The sequence below is a fragment of the Watersipora subatra genome, chromosome 7 (assembly GCF_963576615.1).
Source record: "Watersipora subatra chromosome 7, tzWatSuba1.1, whole genome shotgun sequence".
NCBI lineage: Eukaryota > Metazoa > Bryozoa > Gymnolaemata > Cheilostomatida > Watersiporidae > Watersipora > Watersipora subatra.
This window is the reverse complement of record NC_088714.1, coordinates 28,244,419-28,264,086: the sequence shown is the minus strand read 5'-3', so window position 1 is coordinate 28,264,086 and position 19,668 is coordinate 28,244,419. Positions and strand designations below refer to the sequence as shown.

The 19,668-nt window shown below is 35.0% G+C and overlaps 1 long non-coding RNA gene across 1 annotated transcript; it reads right to left on the bottom strand.

Annotated features, from left to right (window-relative positions):
• Window positions 1–698: 698 nt before the first annotated feature.
• On the bottom strand, window positions 699–15,723 carry LOC137399362 (uncharacterized). Its single transcript, XR_010979150.1, has 3 exons — window positions 15,658–15,723; window positions 6,765–6,834; window positions 699–737 (listed from the first exon to the last, which is right to left on the bottom strand). It is a non-coding gene; the product is annotated as an uncharacterized lncRNA (long non-coding RNA).
• Window positions 15,724–19,668: the final 3,945 nt, after the last annotated feature.

Below are 19,668 nucleotides of genomic sequence, written 5' to 3'. Positions count from 1 at the left end.
TTGCAGCAAAGGAAGTGAGGCAAAATAAATCCTTGTCATAAATTATTATTATTGAAGTGCTGTAACATACCCCATTTATAAGATGTGGGTACATGTACATCCAAATTCCATGTGTTACACTCTTTTCTCCACCAGCCCAGTGTCCGCCTTCTATTGGTAAGGTTTTTGTCTTTTCCCAACCATCACCAGTTGGATGCTTAAACAATCATCAGATGTTATAACAGATGTTCATAAATAATTTTCAAGCAGTAAAATTATTTGTAACTGCTACCTTTAGATATTAGAAATTATTGAAACAAATGTAAAAATTAAGTAGACAAAAGTCACAAGAACAGTTAAGGAAAAGCCCAAAACTAACTGAGCAAAGTAAGGAAAAATTCAAGGACAGAAGATAACACACAGAAATTTGAATACAACGGTATTAAAATTATTCTATCTCAGCCTATCAGTATTAAAACAATCATGAGAATCATCTGGAGTTCCCAGATTTTTTAATATGACTTGCTATCGTCACGATTTTGTTTAAATAACAAACTTTCTCTTACCTCTTTGCAGTAGTCAAGGTAGGTCTTCATGAGATTCAGCAGAAATGATTTACCAGACCTGTACACTCCAGATATACAGATCAAGTATGCCTTGGTGTCTTCTGTACCAGGGCCATCACTGAGCATCTTTTTAAAAGCATTCAAGTCATAGCTCACGCGTTCTCCTTCTATCTTTATCACTGGCTGTTGTTTCTGTTGTTAATAAAATAAAAAGATGACATGTTAATGTTATACTGATAAGATTATCAATCTCTATATATTAGTCTCAAAGTTTGTGTATCCATCGATTTTTCCAGCTATGGCTATTAAAATATTGGAATAAAAAATCCACACTGCAGAAGATTTAATCTTGGAGCCTCCTGTTTGCCAAACATATATATTAGCAATTATACTAAGCGAGATTGATGGATTCATTGGGCGATATATGTCAGTAGGTGGGGGAAAATATGTTACTGCTCTCCGCTATGGCGTAATTTAATGCTATGCTCGCTCTCACGACTCTTATTAGTAAGCTTACTCAAATTAGTCATTGGCAATGTGCCAGACAAATGGCAAGTGGCTGGCAACTACATTAACTGTCACTGTTTATAAGCTGATTCTTAATATCCGTGCAATGCCTGGCATTCCGCTAGTTATTATATATTTGTTAAAATGCGGTGAAAGTGAAATGAGTAAAATACCAAGGGAAACAACTACAGATGAATTCACACATCATTCTAAAGCTTTGAATTACAGCTACAGATTTATCTTGAAGCTGACTAGTTTGTTATTGTGTAAGCAAAATTTCTATCTATTTTCTCGGGCAGGATTTAAAGATGTGATAGCATCATTGAAGACATTCAAATGAAATTAGGACCAATAAAAAGCTAAAACATCGGCTACAATTTGTTGTCATTTTTGTCTTTGTATACTAGCCCTCTCCAGAGATATAAGCGCTTGAATGAGATCATTTTTTGCAATGCTCAGATTCTGCCGGGTGCTTTATAGTCAGAGTATATGAGAAGAGTCCTTGAGCGATTAATATACGATTGCTTCTTTTGCCAACCATCAGCACAAATTTTTATATAAGTTATAATAAATGTTATAGCCAGTAAAATGCGTGGTTTGTGATCTTGAAGATTCTCGTCGTTAGGGAATTTACTGAACTAGTAGATGGTGTACACTGAATTGACCCGTTTTATTGACGAACAATAGAATGTTAACAATGCTTCAAGTTCCAGTGAAGGTGACTCAGAGTTTTCTGCGCATCAGATAGTTAAATATTGGGGCAGACAGCCTATGGTTAGAGCTGACATACACCAGCAATGTTATGCTGCAGAGGAAGATACAAGAATGGAGGTAAATCTATCTTTAACTTTGAGTCTCCTATACCACACTGCAGAAGATTTAATACCACACAACCGTCTCGGCCAGTGTGGTAGATGCAAGCTTCCTCTATCTTGATTCTCTAGCACTTGTCGGGCTCTTTCGGGCTGGAGCTCCTCTGGTAGGACGTCTCTGACCAGCAACATGTTGGGCCGGCCAAAATACGGCTTTTCAAGATGGCATCAGCTGAGTCCCTTTTGCCAAGGAGAGATTGTTTGAGGGCTTTAGTGCAGACAGTAATTGGCCCTACTGCTGCACCCCTTTGCCATTTCCTCGGTGTTGAGGTTCTTGATGAGAAAGTCCTGGCGGATGCGTCCTTGGTTTCCTCACCCCCAGCACCATAGGAGTTTTTCTCGGTGAACTCCTGGGTTGACCCACTTCTTGATGCAGCTGCTGGGAGTGGTGGTGCAATCTTGTAATCCAACTACTTGGAAGCTAGGTTTGGTGGATATACTAAACTAAAGGAAATGATTTTACTCCTGAATAAATTTACTAATTAATAAAATTATAGCTTTTTGCTATCACAAATCATCACTTCAAAACTTTATCGTTACACCTAGCTATAATATTTGCTTCAAATTTTCTTTGGCAGTTTTAGCTAGCAAATTAGATTTATGATTAGAAATTTAGAATTTATGTTCACTTCTGACTTGTAAAAAGTGAGGAAAATGGATTAATCAATGCTCATCATTAACTCCCAGAAACAAAGCTTTGAATTGTTAGCTTGGCGTACTTATGCCTTTTTTTACACTCTCAATCTATCTAACTCCCAAAGTGAAAACTTTCAGTAGATACATGTTAGAACGCCATATGGATGAATGACATATATTTAATAAATTTGTTTTATTGATTACAGGATGCTTATGTAGTGACATCAGTAGAGCAGTGGTGTCAGAGTAAAAACTGTCATACATGGGAAAGAGAGACATGAATGTGTGCTGCACAAGCCACGATGTGACATTTCATTTTTCAGACTGATATCAAGTGTCTTGCAGAAGTGCAGGAAATTACAGACCATATAAAACCAGGTTCATTGAGAGTGGCCTTTCATACCTACCGACACTAATATGGTAAGTTTGGTAGCCGATTGTATTTTTATCGCTGATAACTTTACTACATGTCATATCACTTCCAAGCGACATTCAATAAGTTATCTAACAATACCGGTAGTTTAGTATTTTGTTAGTACAGAAGTATCCAGAAGCGGAGTGTCTGAAATCACCTGAAAGGCTGCAGGATCATGAGATGTACAACATGGTTTGTAAAGACAGAGGAAATCATGCACCTACAGATCATTGGTATTTTGGACATACCCAGCAGGACTCACAAAAGCAGAGTGGTGATCACTACCAGCCTGCATATACAACATATTGAGAGCTACAGATCTTAAGAGCAAAGATGAAGAAGAATATCCAGATACGATACATACAGAATTTGAGTTTACTTCAATAGAGTAATTTTTTCCATTATGTGAGCTAAAACTATGTGAGTGGCCATGACTTGAATTGATGTTTTTAATGAAAACTTGTTGGTGAAATGAAAGTTTTATGGTTTATAAAATTATGTCATAAAATCATGTTGGAGATAATGCGAAACAGAGCATATTGAATATTTTGCAGAGCATATTGAATACATCATAGCCCCGTAGTCACTGTGCGAAAATTTTGTCTAATATTTGGGCTTATGAAGTGTAATCAGAGCTGTATTGACAGGTACTTTTGCATAGCTAACTTAATTCCAACGAACCAAATAATAAGAGCTACTCAAAAAATGTTATGCTCCACACTACTAAATGAAAACAGGTGAGTCCATGCAACAAACCGCCAACCAGGTGCAAGAATGACTTCATTAACCCTTTGCCAGAACCAGTGGGTTGATTTCAAAGAAATTGATGCTGTTTTGCATTCCCGCTTTTGGTCAACTCAAAAAACCATTTGTTTTGTATTTAAATCAACTAAACAAATGTGACCAGTAAGTTGTTCCTTGCAAATTGATACTAATAATGACTAGATAACGTTGACTATACATGACTTCTCTGAAGATGCAGTTGGTTTCACCATGTATTTGAACATAATCTTTTCCAAGATGTGGCTTCCTTATTTTAGAGAGTGAGATTTTTCAACTGAGAATTTCGCTGATACAAGAGCCCCAATGAAATAAGTTCACTCGACGACCTAATTACTGTAGAATGACAGAATCAGAGTTGGTACTCAGACGTTAACATAAAATTTAGAGAAAACTAATATGACAAAAGTTTAATTACCCTTATTTGAGACGTTTGGGACTTTTATAACCATGTATCTGTAGCTAAATTTAGAATTTCATTGTAGTGATTTTGAGCAAATACAAAATAAAATATATACCGATGGAGCCGCGTAGCACTAGACTTGTATCGCAATAGCTGATGTGAATACGACATATAGAAATAGGCTGTCTCCTATCTACATCATTTTAGGCAAGTCAGGTAAAATCTTTGTTTTCTGAGCATTTCAACAGCAATAAAGTTTTGTTGATGTTAATCTTGAAACATCTTAGCAGTCAGGCCACCTCAATCATCAAAAACAATACCAAATAGTAGAATGATACCTATACTTTTTGATATAATTAGCTAAAATTTGATGCGAGTACATCTTTAAATCAAACAACTTTGTTTATATTCTAGTTTTCAAGAGCATAATGCCTAAATATAACAACAAAATGAATATATAAATAACTTGAAGCCTGTTTATATTTGCAAGTAACATAAACGCCTCAAATTAAAAAAAATAAACATTACATACATACGTAATTCATACAATAATTTCTTCATTTTAAAGGTTGACTTGCAACAAAATTCACATTACAGTTATTTGGTATCAAAAGATTCACCATGTCTCACTCTGCTGTGTAGTAGGTTCAAATTATGTGGAAATGTGATTACAAGCTCCTAAAAGCTCAAAAACGAACAGTAAATCGCCACCATCACGAAAACGACGTAGGTTAGAATCAATTTATTTCTCTGACGTACTCAAACGATTTGGTTATCAATTTGACATGTGATGTTATCACGTGAAATGAAAGGCCAATAAAAGACTCAATATAAAACTTCTCATAGCACTATAGTTTATGACAAACACTTCGAGTTCTACAAAAAAGCCGGTATCAAATATAGATGCTCGCTACTTTACCGTTTTGTTTCGACTTGGTCTATATTTCTAGTCATAATCTGATCATGTGACTCATACTTTTTTGCCAAACAAGGCGAATAATTTTTGTCGCATTTTCAACTATAACAGGTGAACAACAGGCTCGTCATGTTTATCAGACAATGATATGTACTCCTTCGAGTTAAGGTTGAAAAATTAAACAAATTTTCACGGTAGGTTTTGAGATATCAGTGCTCAAAGTGACAGCATTACAATGATGATGAAAAAGACGCGTACAGACAATAGACATGATTTTATTGAACGCATGAAGTATATTTTTGAGAATATTTCGACGAATGAGGTTGTATGAAAGTGTAAACAGAAGCCATCTCGCTCGACTACATTCCATTTAAGCCATTTTGGAAAGAGATTCTAATCTACGGCGTTTTCGTGATGGCCGCGATTAACTATTCGTTTTTGAGCTTTCAAGGGCTTGTAGTCACATTTCCACATATTTTGCGCTCACAACACAGCAGCGTAAGACATGGTGAATCTGTTGATACCAAATAACTGTAATGTGAATTTTGTTGCAAGTCAACCTTTAACAAAGTATATATTATAATGAAAAATAATTGCATACTTAGCACTTACAGTAACACAAATGTATATTCAGCAGCTATTCAATATCTTATAACAAAGATTAAAAGGGTCACAAATCAATGCAGAATATTACATTACTGTTTGGATTTTGTTGCTAAACATAACGTTGCGTTTTTGCTATCTCAAACTTTGTTAAGTTTGAGATATCAAAAATTAGAGAAGGCTTCTGTTCTTAGCTATATCTTACTAGTCTGCAATATTTAAACTGAAATTGAGAGAGGACGCTTCGTTCCACCATGACGAAATGTCGACCAGGTTGTTTTGAAAATAAAAATACATTAACCTTGGGCACATCATGTGAAAACAGTAAGCTCAACAGCATCACCTTGTTAAGACAAATAACAATGCGTATACTCATCACCAGACTACACAACGCTAGAATTTATTCTCTCATCGCTGTATTTTCTATTAGAAAATTCTGTTATCCATCAGAATAAATATCTGTTCTAGTATTGAAATGATAATTATTACTTTAAACATCAGAACTGTAAAAATTATTTTGTTTTAATCAGCAAAGGATTTCTAGCCTTTAAATTATTGATTACAATTATATTTAATATATTAGTAGTGAATTGTTCTAAGGTGGAAAAAAGATTTTTACTATTTACCCTTTATGACTCTGATGTATAGCACCTGCAGTCAGAAAGCAAAGAACACGTTTGTATAGAATAAAAAGAGAACATGTCATCATATCAATCATTAAGGTGACGACCACTATACATTGGTCTAAAACAAATTGGAATGTATTGAATTTAATCCGGCTTAGTGTTATTGTGATGATTTTTCTTAGGTCAAACTCTATTTAGAAGATTAGCAGAGCTCTATGGATGACTATGACTTTTGAAGCTGAGATCCAGTTTCAAAATGGTGCAATAGTTTGAACTCGTGTAGTTACAAGTTTGGTGTGTTTAAGTTTACAGGTAAATTACTGCTGGTTATTATAGAGGGCATGTTTTTTTTGCTCCTTTCATCTCTAGTACGACCATAGTCATCACTGTCTATAGACTATAACAGTAATCATGCTAGTATTGTCTATGCTAGTAACAAAGACTTGGAGTTATCAGCTCACCGATTGTCCCTTTCCCATGATGCCTGTAATGAAACTTTTAAGATTCACCACATCAGAAGTTGGAGATCAGCTAAAATAACAGAACAATTTGAAAGTTAGAACACAATAACAATTATATACCAGTTGTCTTCACAGTTCTCAATCACTCTAGTCAAATTATAAAATGACCTCATCGCTACTGGTCATCTTTTTAAAATGCTACCTATTTTTGCCATTTTTGGTTATTTATATGAACGTCTACAAATATTTTTTGCGAAGCACATTTTAGGCTAATTCATCTGTAAATAGGTAATTAATCACAGCTAATAACTTTCTGGTAGCGGAGAGCCAAAACAGAATTAACAAAGAGCTTGAATTTGTATGTAGAAAATATTGTGAATCAAGAAGTTAGAACCTAATATCTGATATATTTAGCCTGTGTCCCATCAATCTATAAATCTAAAAACTTGTCATTCGTCTGTACAGCTAAAGCGATTGAAATCTAGCAATTAAAAATCCATATCACAAAACATTTGATCTCAGAACCTTCCATTCTCAGAGCGACAAGCTAACCCGTTAAGCTGCATGAGGTTCAATGGACTCAATGCGTGATATGAGTCATTATCGGGGTTAAAATATGCATAGTGGCTTTGCAGTACACGCGATGTCACTAAAGCTTACTCTCACGGCTCTAATTAGTGAGTTAAGCAATACGGATACTATCTTACTCAAATTAGTCATTGACAAATAATGAACATCATCTGCAACTGTTTATAGGCTGTTTTTAACACACGTGCAACGCCGAGCATTCGCCTAGTCTATATACATAAATAAATCTCAAAGTTTGTTGTCCATCTGTCTAGCTATAGCTGATTAAAATCTAAGAATGAAAAGTGCGCTTCCTACTGGATTTGAACTCATAAAGATTGTAACCGCGAGGTTGTAAACAAGAACATAATCACAAGGCTGTTGCGCCATTCTTACCATTTCCATCGCTTTTACCATATACTGTATACCCATTTCTCGATTGCGCACGCTAAATTATTAATTAATACAGTGCGCCCACAGGTTACTATGCCTTTGTCATAAGATTTGTTTGCCTAACTCTTTGAAACGTGATGCTTCATTGTTCTCGCCATACTAGGGCAAATTTGTTTTTTGCAATACAATATTTAAAAAAATTTCTCAAAACTAAAATTTGGCACTTGGTGTAGTGGTTACAGCAAAATAACAACAATGTCAATATGCTAATCGTCCAAAACCCTCCCACAACGCCTGAAAGAGATATACCTTGCTCGCTATCCCTGTTCAGCGTTAAGGTCCGGCCAAACGTAACGAATTATTCGTTCATTCTGACAGAATTCACGTGTTTCACAGAATTCACAGATTTATTCGGCCGAATATCCCATAATCGTCTGAGCTGTGCATGCACACCGAATTCGTCAACGAAACGCTTTTAATTGGCTAACCAATTTTTTTAGCGAGCACGACTCTAGTAGCTTTGACAAGTGGTATAGTCCAAGACACGTACGACGACACGCAATAAAAGTATCACCGCGATATGACTTTATATATACGATGAAACTGCCTATATATGCGCTATTGTTGGTTCTCTCTCGTTGGTTCACCATGGCAGGAACTTCTCATCGTGTATCCAGTAATTTCTTTTAAATGGTTTAGTAGCTATAAATTGTTTCTTGTCCAATAATAATAATTTCTTTTTATGCAGCAAAAGCTCCGTCGTAAAAACAGTCGCTATCCTTAGCGCATATAGGCAGTTGCATCGTATGTATAAAGTCATATCGCGGTGATACTTTTATTGCGTGTCGTCGTACTTGTCTTGGACTATACCACTTGTCAAAGCTACTAGAGTCGTGCTCGCTAAAAAAATAGGTTAGCTAATTAAAAGCGTTTCGTTGACGAATTCGGTGTGCATGCACAGCTCAGACGATTATGGGATATTATAAGGCCGAATAAATACGTGAATTCTGTGAAACTCGTCAATTTGGTCAGAATGATCGAATAATTCGTTACGTGTGGCCTTTAACAAAAACGAATTCGAAAACTGATGAGTGATAAAATTTTAGTTGAAAGTTGGAGTTTAATTTAGTAAAATACATATATACTAAAACTTCCTTCAAGTATATGTTTAGTAAGTTAAATTGATTTAAGTTCAATTCAATGTTTACTTTATACATTTGTCTCAAAGGTACATCTGTCTCTACGATACATTTCATTGCAGATCAGCACCCCTGAATACACTGAAGTTACCATCTATAGGTAACTATAGCTACTAAGGTTAATATATTGCTTTGTTACTAATTCTTAATATGAACAATTTGCATATAACAATTTGATGAACTTTATGAGCTTGTTTTTGAAAACTACTATGAGTTTCTATACCATTCTATACTACATTATCGACTTATGATGCCAACCCTAAAACAAATTAAAATCATATAATTACATACCAAATAAATTTTCATGGTAATTTTAGCAGAAAAGATCTTATTTAACCATTACTTGGTGATTATTTCACATTCACATTTAAACACCTTTATAGTTGTTTTATTTTTTCTCTTAATTTATTTGAACTGCACAAAACAATTCTCAGAATATGAAATTTGAAAGTTAGAATGGTAACTGATGTTATATGTTAAAAAAAATCTTTGTGTGCAAAAAACATTTTTACTACCCGAGCAACGCTGGGCATTCACCTAGTCAATACATAAAAGTAGAAATCACAATGGTGCACAGGCTCAAGAGCTGGCTATTATAAAAATTTGACACGCTATGTGTGTAAACTAACTTTCTCACATGCAAGCAGACACTAAGAGGGTGAAACTTATCCAACAGAAAGAAAAGGTGAACTCCGCAAAAGAATCGAGGGAGTATTATAGACAGACTAACATTGCTAGTGAGTGAGCCTGCCCAGTCAAGAAATTTGCTTGACAACATTCTACATATAAACTAGCATTTTCTATGAGAAAGTAAGAGGGTTGGAGATATAGAGCAGAAGAGAAGAGTAAGGTTCTCCAAAAGAAACAAAACAATAAAATAGAGAAAGACCACTATTGCTAGCCAGTGAACGTGTCATTTCTAAAAAAACTGTTTGACATCTCTTTCTACCATTTCACAGAAAAGAACTACAGTTTACAAGCCTAAATGAAAAAAATGTTAATCATAAACTCGACACAATTGAGTGTCAAAACTGGTGACAGAACCTTTTACTATTGAGGTGAAGAGTTAACCTGCATCTGTGATGAGTGTAGATGACTCAGCCACTTTGAAGAGCTTATACAGTCATACTTCAACTTACGAGCTTAAAGATGTAGTTGCGTCAAAATTTAAGTTGATCTTAAAAGAAAGCATTTTTTTTCTCTATCAGTTGATATGTTGTTGTTGTGTTACGCGATCGCATTGCCAAGATATTTGAAGATTAAAACCGAAAAAATCTGATCGCCGTAAAACGCTCAGGCCACAAAAACGTGCCCAGCCTCGCCAAAAATGATGTCACGCGTTTGGCAACCTCTCTCTATCTCTCGTATTCACATCGGCTATTTGCGATAAAAGTCTAGTCTTACGCGGCTCTATTGGCATATATCTTATTTTGTATTTGCTCGTGTTGGCTAGAATAAAATTTTAAATCCTGCTACAGATGCATTATTATGAATGTTTAAAAGGCCTCAAATAACGAAAATTGAAAGTTTGTTCTACTCACTTTCTCCAAATGTTGTGTAAACATTTGGGTACCGACTACCAATTCTACCGGTCTACGGTAATTCTGTCTAGTCACTTTATGTAGAACGCGGTCTTTGTATCAGCACAGTTCTGCAGCTACCCATCTAAACGATATACAGCCTCCCATAAGCCCCGCCCACATTATGTCGCCCATTACCTATTGCCTACGTACTAGTTTCTTACTAGTATTCTTACCGAATGCTAATTAATTGAAATAAGCAAGCCACCTCTTTGAAAAGAATATAGACAGGGATAGAGTTTCAAGGATGAGAAGTCTGCTGCAAACTGGATTTGAACTCACATTCTCCAGTTCTGCGGACACCCATATACCATATCCGATTCACTACAATATTCTGCAAATCATGTTTTGCATTATCTTCAACAATATTATTTTATTATATAATTTTTACAAGCAAAAATATTTTCATCTCGGCATAAAGCTTTTATTAAAAATATTCATCAAGTCGTGGCCACTCACATAGTATTAGCTGATACAATAAGAAAAATTCATCTACTGCAACAAACTCAAACAAAACATCATCCAGCACGCATTCAAGTCTCGCTTTCTCCTTTATGGCAGTTTCCACACAATGACAAAGCTTCTTCGGCTGGTGGGACGACATAAACATTCTGTAATCAGTAAAACAAGTAAATGTAAACAAAGTAGATGCATTATATATGTCATTCATAGATATGTCATTCTAAAGCGTATCTATTGACAGCTTCCAAATTGGGAGTTAAATAGATTGCGAGTGTAATTTTAAAAACGAATAAACATTTAATAAAGGCACAAGTACGCCAAGCCAACGATTCGAAGCTTTGGTTCTGGAAATTAAAGATTTGCAATGATCAATCGATTTTACCCACTTCCTACGAGTGAAAATAATTTGTAATCATGACTCTAATTTACCAAAGAAAATTCGAAAAAAATATTATAGCTAGGTAAAACGGCAGATAAGCTATGAAACGATGATTGGAGATAGCAAAGAATTATCATTTTATTAATTAGTATATGTATTTATGACTATAAAAAATATTACATTTACTAAAGTATAGAAGACTCTAAGTTAATTTACCTCCATTCTGTCTTCTTCTGCAGCTGCTGCTGCTGCAGCTTCTGCAACGCTGCTGACGCCTGTCAGCTTTGGCCATAGGCTGTCTACTGTAATCTTTTACTAAAAGTTGCTCAGATAACTCTGAGTAGCGGTCGCTCGAACTTGAAGCCATTTTAAAACTATGTATAACTTAGTAATTGTTGAAACGCGTTGAATCAGTAACGATGAGAATCAATTCTCTAGCGATGAGAATCTTCGAGATCACAGACAACGCGTTTTACGAGTGATAACATTTATTACGGCCTATATAAAAATTTCGCGCTCGTGATTGGCTAACGAAGCGACCTCATATTTATCGCTTGTGGTTTCGTTTCAGATAACAAGCTTGTGACGTCACGAAATAGCCACCCGCTGGAACGTGAGCTTTTTAAAAGAGGGCCTCATTCAAACGCATATATCTCAACAGGGACAGGGTTGGTCTACAAAGACAAAAATGGCATCAAATTGTAGCTGATGTTTTAGCCTTTTATGGGTCCTAATTTCATTTTTGACGCAACTACATCTTTAATGTGTTCCGAGACTGAGCTCTTATGTCAATTTACTCGCATGTTGGTGCAATTTATTTATATATGGAACAATTAAATATATATTGATTGGTTTCCATACTCGAAAAAATGCAAACAAAACACTCAAAACAAGATATTGTAACAGAAAGAACATGTTGGTTATTTTCCTAACTTACCACAAGCTTTTAAAAAGCAACAAATAAAAAATAATGCAAAGAAATGTGATTAATTAAAATGTAAAATTAAATACATACAATAGCAGCTAACGCTAGCATTTGCCAGAGAGGGAGATATTCTAGGAAGTTATAGAGAGTTATCCTTCATTACAACAGTTGACTTTGATAAATTTGAATTTTATCAAAGTCTTAAAAGACAAAATTAGAAGCAAACCTAAAAGCAAACTTTCATTTTTAACTTAACGTAATTAAAATTTCTTCGGCGTTCATAGTTTGAAGTTTCTCGCTGGTTAGCTAATCTTTCCTTTGTTTCGCTTTCACGACTAGTCGGCCGTTTTAAGATGAACCTATCTAAGGACGTTTGCCTTTGTCGCCCTTTCAACATGCTGCGATTAGGACGAACACGGCTGTCGTCACAAACGGTTAATGTACGACCACTAGCCAACTTGTCTGAATGTTTATAGTTTTGATAGATAGCACCGGCCTTTTCACATAGCATCATTCAGTTACTAGAGGTGGAACGAGACAAGTTTTTTAAGCTCGAGACGAGACTCGAGACACTGTCTTGAAAAAATTCGAGACTCGAGACACGAGACAGTAAAATAATGAGCATTTGGTGATGATTTTACTACACAAGTACTAGCTACTTGGTATATATAAAATTAATAAAACTCTTTTTAAATTGAATTTTCACCTGGTGTAAACGATTTAAATACAACATTTTAATAGTGATATGCATGTAGTTTTTGTAAACAAAAGTGACACAAACAGCTCTAAAATACCGAAGTTATATATTCTAAGAATTTTGAGCTTGATTGATCATAATCATTATAAACATATTGCTTTGTACATATATATTTTACCATCTATTGAATAGTTCTTACTTTTTAATGTAATGTGCAATGAAACCGATAGCCGTCGCTCTACAAAGAAATACCGCAACTAAAAGAACACACGATAACACTTTCATTCTTATCGTTTCATTAATGTTAAGTTTTGTTTGTGTATTAGCTGTAGTATGTGAATTATATTTAAATTGTACTCATAAATTATATTAATTACTGTATACACGCACATGTATATTCTTATATTGAGCTAACAAAACGTCATTGTTAACCGAACACGGACTAGGGTCGACACGGCCTTTCGTTCGTTTCTCCGTGTCCGGGCAAGTTTTACCCGCGATTGGTAGTATATACGTAAAAGAGGCCCGAATTTTATGAAAGGCAGTTGGTGTTTAGACACGATACGATAAAATACAGACATTTTTCCCCGCAAAAGTGTTATTTATTATATTGGATTATCCGAAGAGTAATTAGATACGACCCAGCATCTGTTTTTAAGGACACTGAACCGAACTAAAAAATAACAGGGCCGTTGTCCGGACTACATGATTAGACTCAGTGGCCAACATAACCAGTAGCAACAGGTAGTAACGGACCGGGTATAACTTAAAAGGCAGTTGCCCGCAATCCATTACAATATATGGAGTTGTTGCTACCGCAAGAAGCCCTGTTTTAACAACCGTGCGCAGGCGCTTTAGTTCTATTTCCTGTCTCGAGTTTGGCAATAGTTAAGTCGAGACGAGACCGATACGAGACAGGTCGATACTCGAGACGTCTCGTGTCTCGTTCCACCTCTATCAGTTACGCTGTAACCGGCCAATTGTTGATCTTTTATCAAATGCCTGAGCAGTCTCTCCATCAGCGGTCGTGAAGATCGCTGCGCCGTTTAGAAACTATGGTTAGTCCTTTTGCGAACTAAATAAATGCCCTGAATATAATCCTGTTTGATAATTATGGATGTATTTCTGTCATATTGCTGAGCTAGCTCAATCACGCACACACATTTCGCATATTTTTCAATAATTTTCCGTCTAATAATTGTTATCATTTGCTTTTTATTTGCATGTCATCTCTCATTTTACTGGCAAACTTTCGGTCTACGCACAGTACTTTTAATTCACATAATTCTTCACTGAAAATCGTGCACAAAAAAAACACAGTACAAAAATATAACCTGAGCAGTTGAAAAATACAGAGTGATGCTGTTCTCATAAAACACCTCCGGCATACTTGGCAACTGACTCACGTGCTCGTATCTCAAACATGGCTTGTATGTTAGTGCTAAAACTTGCTCAAAAGCTGGCTCGTATCTCAAGTTTCTCGTACGCTGGAGCACTCAAAGTTGAAGTATTACTGTACTTGTGCTACTAGCATACTGACGTTTAGCCATATTTATTTCAATTACCTGACTGAGGGCTACAGTCAGATAATTGAAAAGGTGTTTGAATTTCAGTAGATAATTACTGTGAATCAGAAGTAAAATATAATATTTTTAATACTTAGCCTACGTCCCTCAATATTTAATAGTAGAAATCATAATGGTGCAAAGGCTCAAGCAACTGCTAACAAAAAGGCTGGTCCCCCCATGCTACGAGAGAGTAAGTAGGAGGGTTGAAGATATACAGCGAAAGAATAGAGGTAAGTTCTGCAAAAAAATCCAGAAAATTAGATAGAGACAGACCAACATTGTGAGCTCGTCATTACTAAAAAGCCGCTTTATATCTTTCTACCATTTAGCCATTTTACCAGAACTACAGTTTAACAGTACATATACATCAACAGTTAAATAAATTCATGTTTATCATTTGATGGACTTAGACTGGGTTGAGTGTCAACTGCTGGCAGCAGTAGAGTTAACCTACATATGTGATGAGTGTAGGTGACTTAGCCACTTTGAAGAGGTTACACTTATGCTACTACTATACTGATTTTTAGCCCTATTTATAAATATTGGTGGAGGAGTAGCTTCCAGAATAACTTATTTGACAGAGGAGCTCACTAAACTGTCTAGGTTAGACACAAAGGTAGCAACAAACTAGCTGTGAAACACTCCAAGACTTGTCCTATCACATAATCTTTCAGTAGGTGATTGAGCAATAGAGTTATCGTATCCATTAGAATGAGTAGCAGCAATGAGTATGATACATTATTATTATACAAAAGAACAAGATTGATTGTAGATTAATAACTGCTTTGCTGAGTGAATGGCGAGTGAGACCTTTTATATCTGCACTAAACTAAACATCATAGGGCCTACTGTTGACTCACAACATCAAAGTTATGTGCATAAATCATAAATTAACACAGAGGTGCTTACTCAGAACTGTCTATAGTGTATTGGAGTGGAGAGCTTACTGCAAATATGTTCATCAGAGCCAAATGCTTTAGAGATGTGCTTTAGGAGTCTATGTAGAACTAAACTGGGTGACCAAAGTCTGTTCACATACTTCATTTGATCAATGAAACAATTTTTCATGAAAGCTTTGTACATCATCAGAGTTGGTAAGGTTTATAGCAAGTAAAAATCTCACCTAAGGTTTTCTTGTCTTGATGATTCTTCAAGGAGAGTCTAAGATTGATTAGACCTCAGGTTGACCTTACAAATAATAGAAGAACTGAATATATAAACAGTCTTAAGGTGAAAACACACTAGGATATATTAGCTCATATCGCGATGTGGAGCTAATCTGCACTAGAACTCGCTTATGCAGAGCGATAAGGCTAAATATTCTCTATCACAACTTTACTGCTAGCGAGGTGCACTTTGATTGGCTGTTTTTTCCCAAAATGCAATTTTATAGCGGGTAATTATTTCTTATCGATGTTCACTAACGTACAGATTTTTGCTATTATGTTACAATTGAAACATCATCAGAATGAACACTGAATGTTCATAAACTTAATAAAAGCACTCTCAGTCCTGTACAACATAACACAAAAATTACACAATACCCAGTGGAAAACCAACATTTGGAGTTCATCATTGTACAGGTTGACTATTTTGATAATGGCAAATATTTAATATATTAAATATAAAAATCTACTATAAAGTGAACTATATTTAAAAATCGTAGAATATTACTGTTAAAAATACAAGAATCATTTATCTTATGTCTTCTTGTAGCGCACAATCCGTGAAAGTGAGATAGGCTTAATAACAAAAGCGGAAGTTGTTTACGTCATTGCCTAGACGGCGCCATATTGACTCATCTTAATTTATTAACAACTCCGAAGAAACTGATATATGGAAGTTTATTGGTAGTTTGTGAGCGTGCCCGCTATGTCGTTTGCTGGTGAATCGCTCAAGTGTGTTTAGGCACACACCAGCGATATCTTCGCCCTCCTCATGACGCACACGATAAAATCGCTTTGTGTGTTTTGACCTTTACAGCTAGTTAAAATGAAAGAATAACTATATTTATGAGTTCAGTTCATGACATATCTATTAGCAACCTGCTTCCATTTTTCCATTCAAGCTATTAGGCAGTTTATTACACTGATTTGTAAACAATACACTTCTTCATTTTTTATAATCTTATCTCACCCAAAATAAGTCTCCCCAGCCAGTCTTGAAGCCAGTTCTAATTTCAAAGCTCATGTGATCTCGTATATGTTTTGTATAACTGATTACATAGTTACTGAATGCATGAATAATCATAAATTTTAAATGTAAGTAAATACATATGTAAATACCTTAGTCTGCCTTATTGTGTGAAGTTATCTTTATGATCTTGAATCTTTTTTGATTTGTACACTTCTGTATCTTTAGTACATCAGATTAAATAGTTGCTGAATACATGGATAAGCATTAAATGAGCAACTGTAAATGTGCAAGTGTATACCTTAGTCTGCCTTATTGTGTGTAGTTATCTTTATGATCTTGAATCTTTTTTTGATTTGTACACCTCTGTATCTTTAGTACATCAGATTAAATAGTTGCTGAATACATGGATAAGCATTAAATGAGCAACTATAAATGTGCAAGTGTATACCTTAGTCTGCCTTATTGTGTGTTATCTTTATGATCTTGAATCTTCTTTGATTTGTACACCTCTGTATCTTTAGTACATCAGATTAAATAGTTGCTGAATACATGGATAAGCATTAAATGAGCAACTATAAATGTGCAAGTGTATACCTTAGTCTGCCTTATTGTGTGTTATCTTTATGATCTTGAATCTTCTTTGATTTGTACACTTCTGTATCTTTAGTACATCAGATTAAATAGTTGCTGAATACATGGATAAGCATTAAATGAGCAACTGTAAATGTGCAAGTGTATACCTTAGTCTGCCTTATTGTGTGTAGTTATCTTTATGATCTTGAATCTTTTTTTGATTTGTACACCTCTGTATCTTTAGTACATCAGATTAAATAGTTGCTGAATACATGGATAAGCATTAAATGAGTACTGTATTTTCCCAGCATATAAGCTGATCCTGGATGGCAAAAAATTTGCCTAACTAAGGAGTCTGGCTTATACCCGTGTAACTCTTATTAAAAATAAATGAAAATATGCTAAGCTAACTTCAACAACCACATCTCAAACCTGTATCAATACCACTTTATTAATAAAATTACAACATAACAATAATGGTTCCCCTACCATTAACCCTTGCGCAAACAAATAAATTTTTACTGAGACAATTAAATATTCAGTAAAACCAAATAATTTACATCGGCATATTTAAGTTGTTATAAGGTTTGACCAAAATAATCAGCATAAAATTTTACATCATCAGATGCCATAAAAAGACCACAAACGTGTTGCTGAATCAGTTCGGACACTTTTTGTCCTCTTCATACCATCATGGTTGACAAATTAAACATGTTCCAAGTCACACGAGTTACCAATATTACACTAGCTTACCACATTATCATATCTATTAAAAATAATTACTGCCACTACTACTAATGCCCAATAGATAATAACCATAAGTTCATTGATTTAGAACTTGTAAAACCTATGTAGCTGCGTGGCATCTGATCATTGCAAAAACGAACGCTGTAAAAAAGTGTTTTACAAAACTAAAGTCAGTGTGAGAAGCATACATGTTTTCCATTGGCTCAACCCAAGCGGATGATTGACTTCTTTCGGTTAGCCAAAGACACATTAGGCTAAGTATACAACTGCTCACCAAGCAAAAAATTTTTACACCAAGCCTGCAAAGAGCAAGCTTCATTTTTGCTACTGCTTGCTTTGATAGGTATACACGGTGTGTTACGATATATGGGATTAGTTTACATAAGTCTTATGAATTACCTGATGTCAGGGCTATGTTTTTAGGATCAGCTTATATGCACAGTAGGCTTATATGCAGCGATAAACGGTAATTCTAGATAGGTAAATGTACACCATAGTCGGTGTTATTGTATGCAGTTATCTTTATGATCTTGTTTCTTTTCCATTTGTGCCTTTTGTGTCTTGCGTTAATCATATTATATAGTTGCTGAATACATATGAAAACACCAAATGAGTAACTCTAGATGTGCACATGTATACCTTAGTCTGCTTTATTAGTTATCTTCATTATCTTCTTTCTTTTCTGATTTGTAAACCTTCAAAATGCAGTGCGCGGTTATGTTTTATGCCAAAAAGGGTAATGCAAGTAACAATACCTAAGCACCATTGTAATTATCTTCTTTGATTTGTGACCTTTGCAATCTTGGTAATAAAGTATTGAATAATTGCAGAATACATGGGTAAGCACTAAATGAGTAACTATAGATGAGCACATGTACGCTTTAGTCTGCTTTATTGTGTAGTTAACTTTATGATCCGTCTGAACTGATTTGTAAACCTTTGGAATTTATTTACATAATATTAAATAGTTGCGGAATAGTATTGAAAGAATTATGGGTATTAACCTATATAAAAAAAACAATACCCATTTTGATGAGTGTTCAAACTTTTCCCAAAAAACTTTGCTGATAATACAACAGAATTATGTATTCTATGCATTAGCAACAGACAGTATATCCATCAACTGAAAGCGCACTTATTACAGTTTAACTTGTAATATATGATTGAGTGTGACAATCATTACAAAAAAAAATCACTCAGCTTGCCAACAGCATCAAAGCACTCTAGCCATCATAGTTATTCTTAAATTTAATAGATATGTATGAGAAGTTATTAAACATGTTTTGCGTGAAGTATGGATGATCAAGTAAAAAGTGGAAAGAACTATGTCATCGTCGATGGGAAAAAGTTGAATACAATAGTTGCTCCTACAACGTAAATAATCCGTTCCAGGAAAAATTACATTATTAGAAATTTACGTTATAGGAGCAGTGAAATACATGTATGGAAATTGCCTAATCCGTTCCAAAGTCTTTCTAAACTCATCCCTTTGGTCATGCAAAAAGGTAAAACTAGACTCAAGGTTTTACCTAGCTGGCTGTTTGATAAGCAACAACATAGTATGAGTCATGATGGTGGGTGGCAGCATAATATGAGTTATGATGATAGACAACAATACAATACGAGTCATGATAATAGATGGTAACATAATATGAGTCATGATGATAGACAACAACAT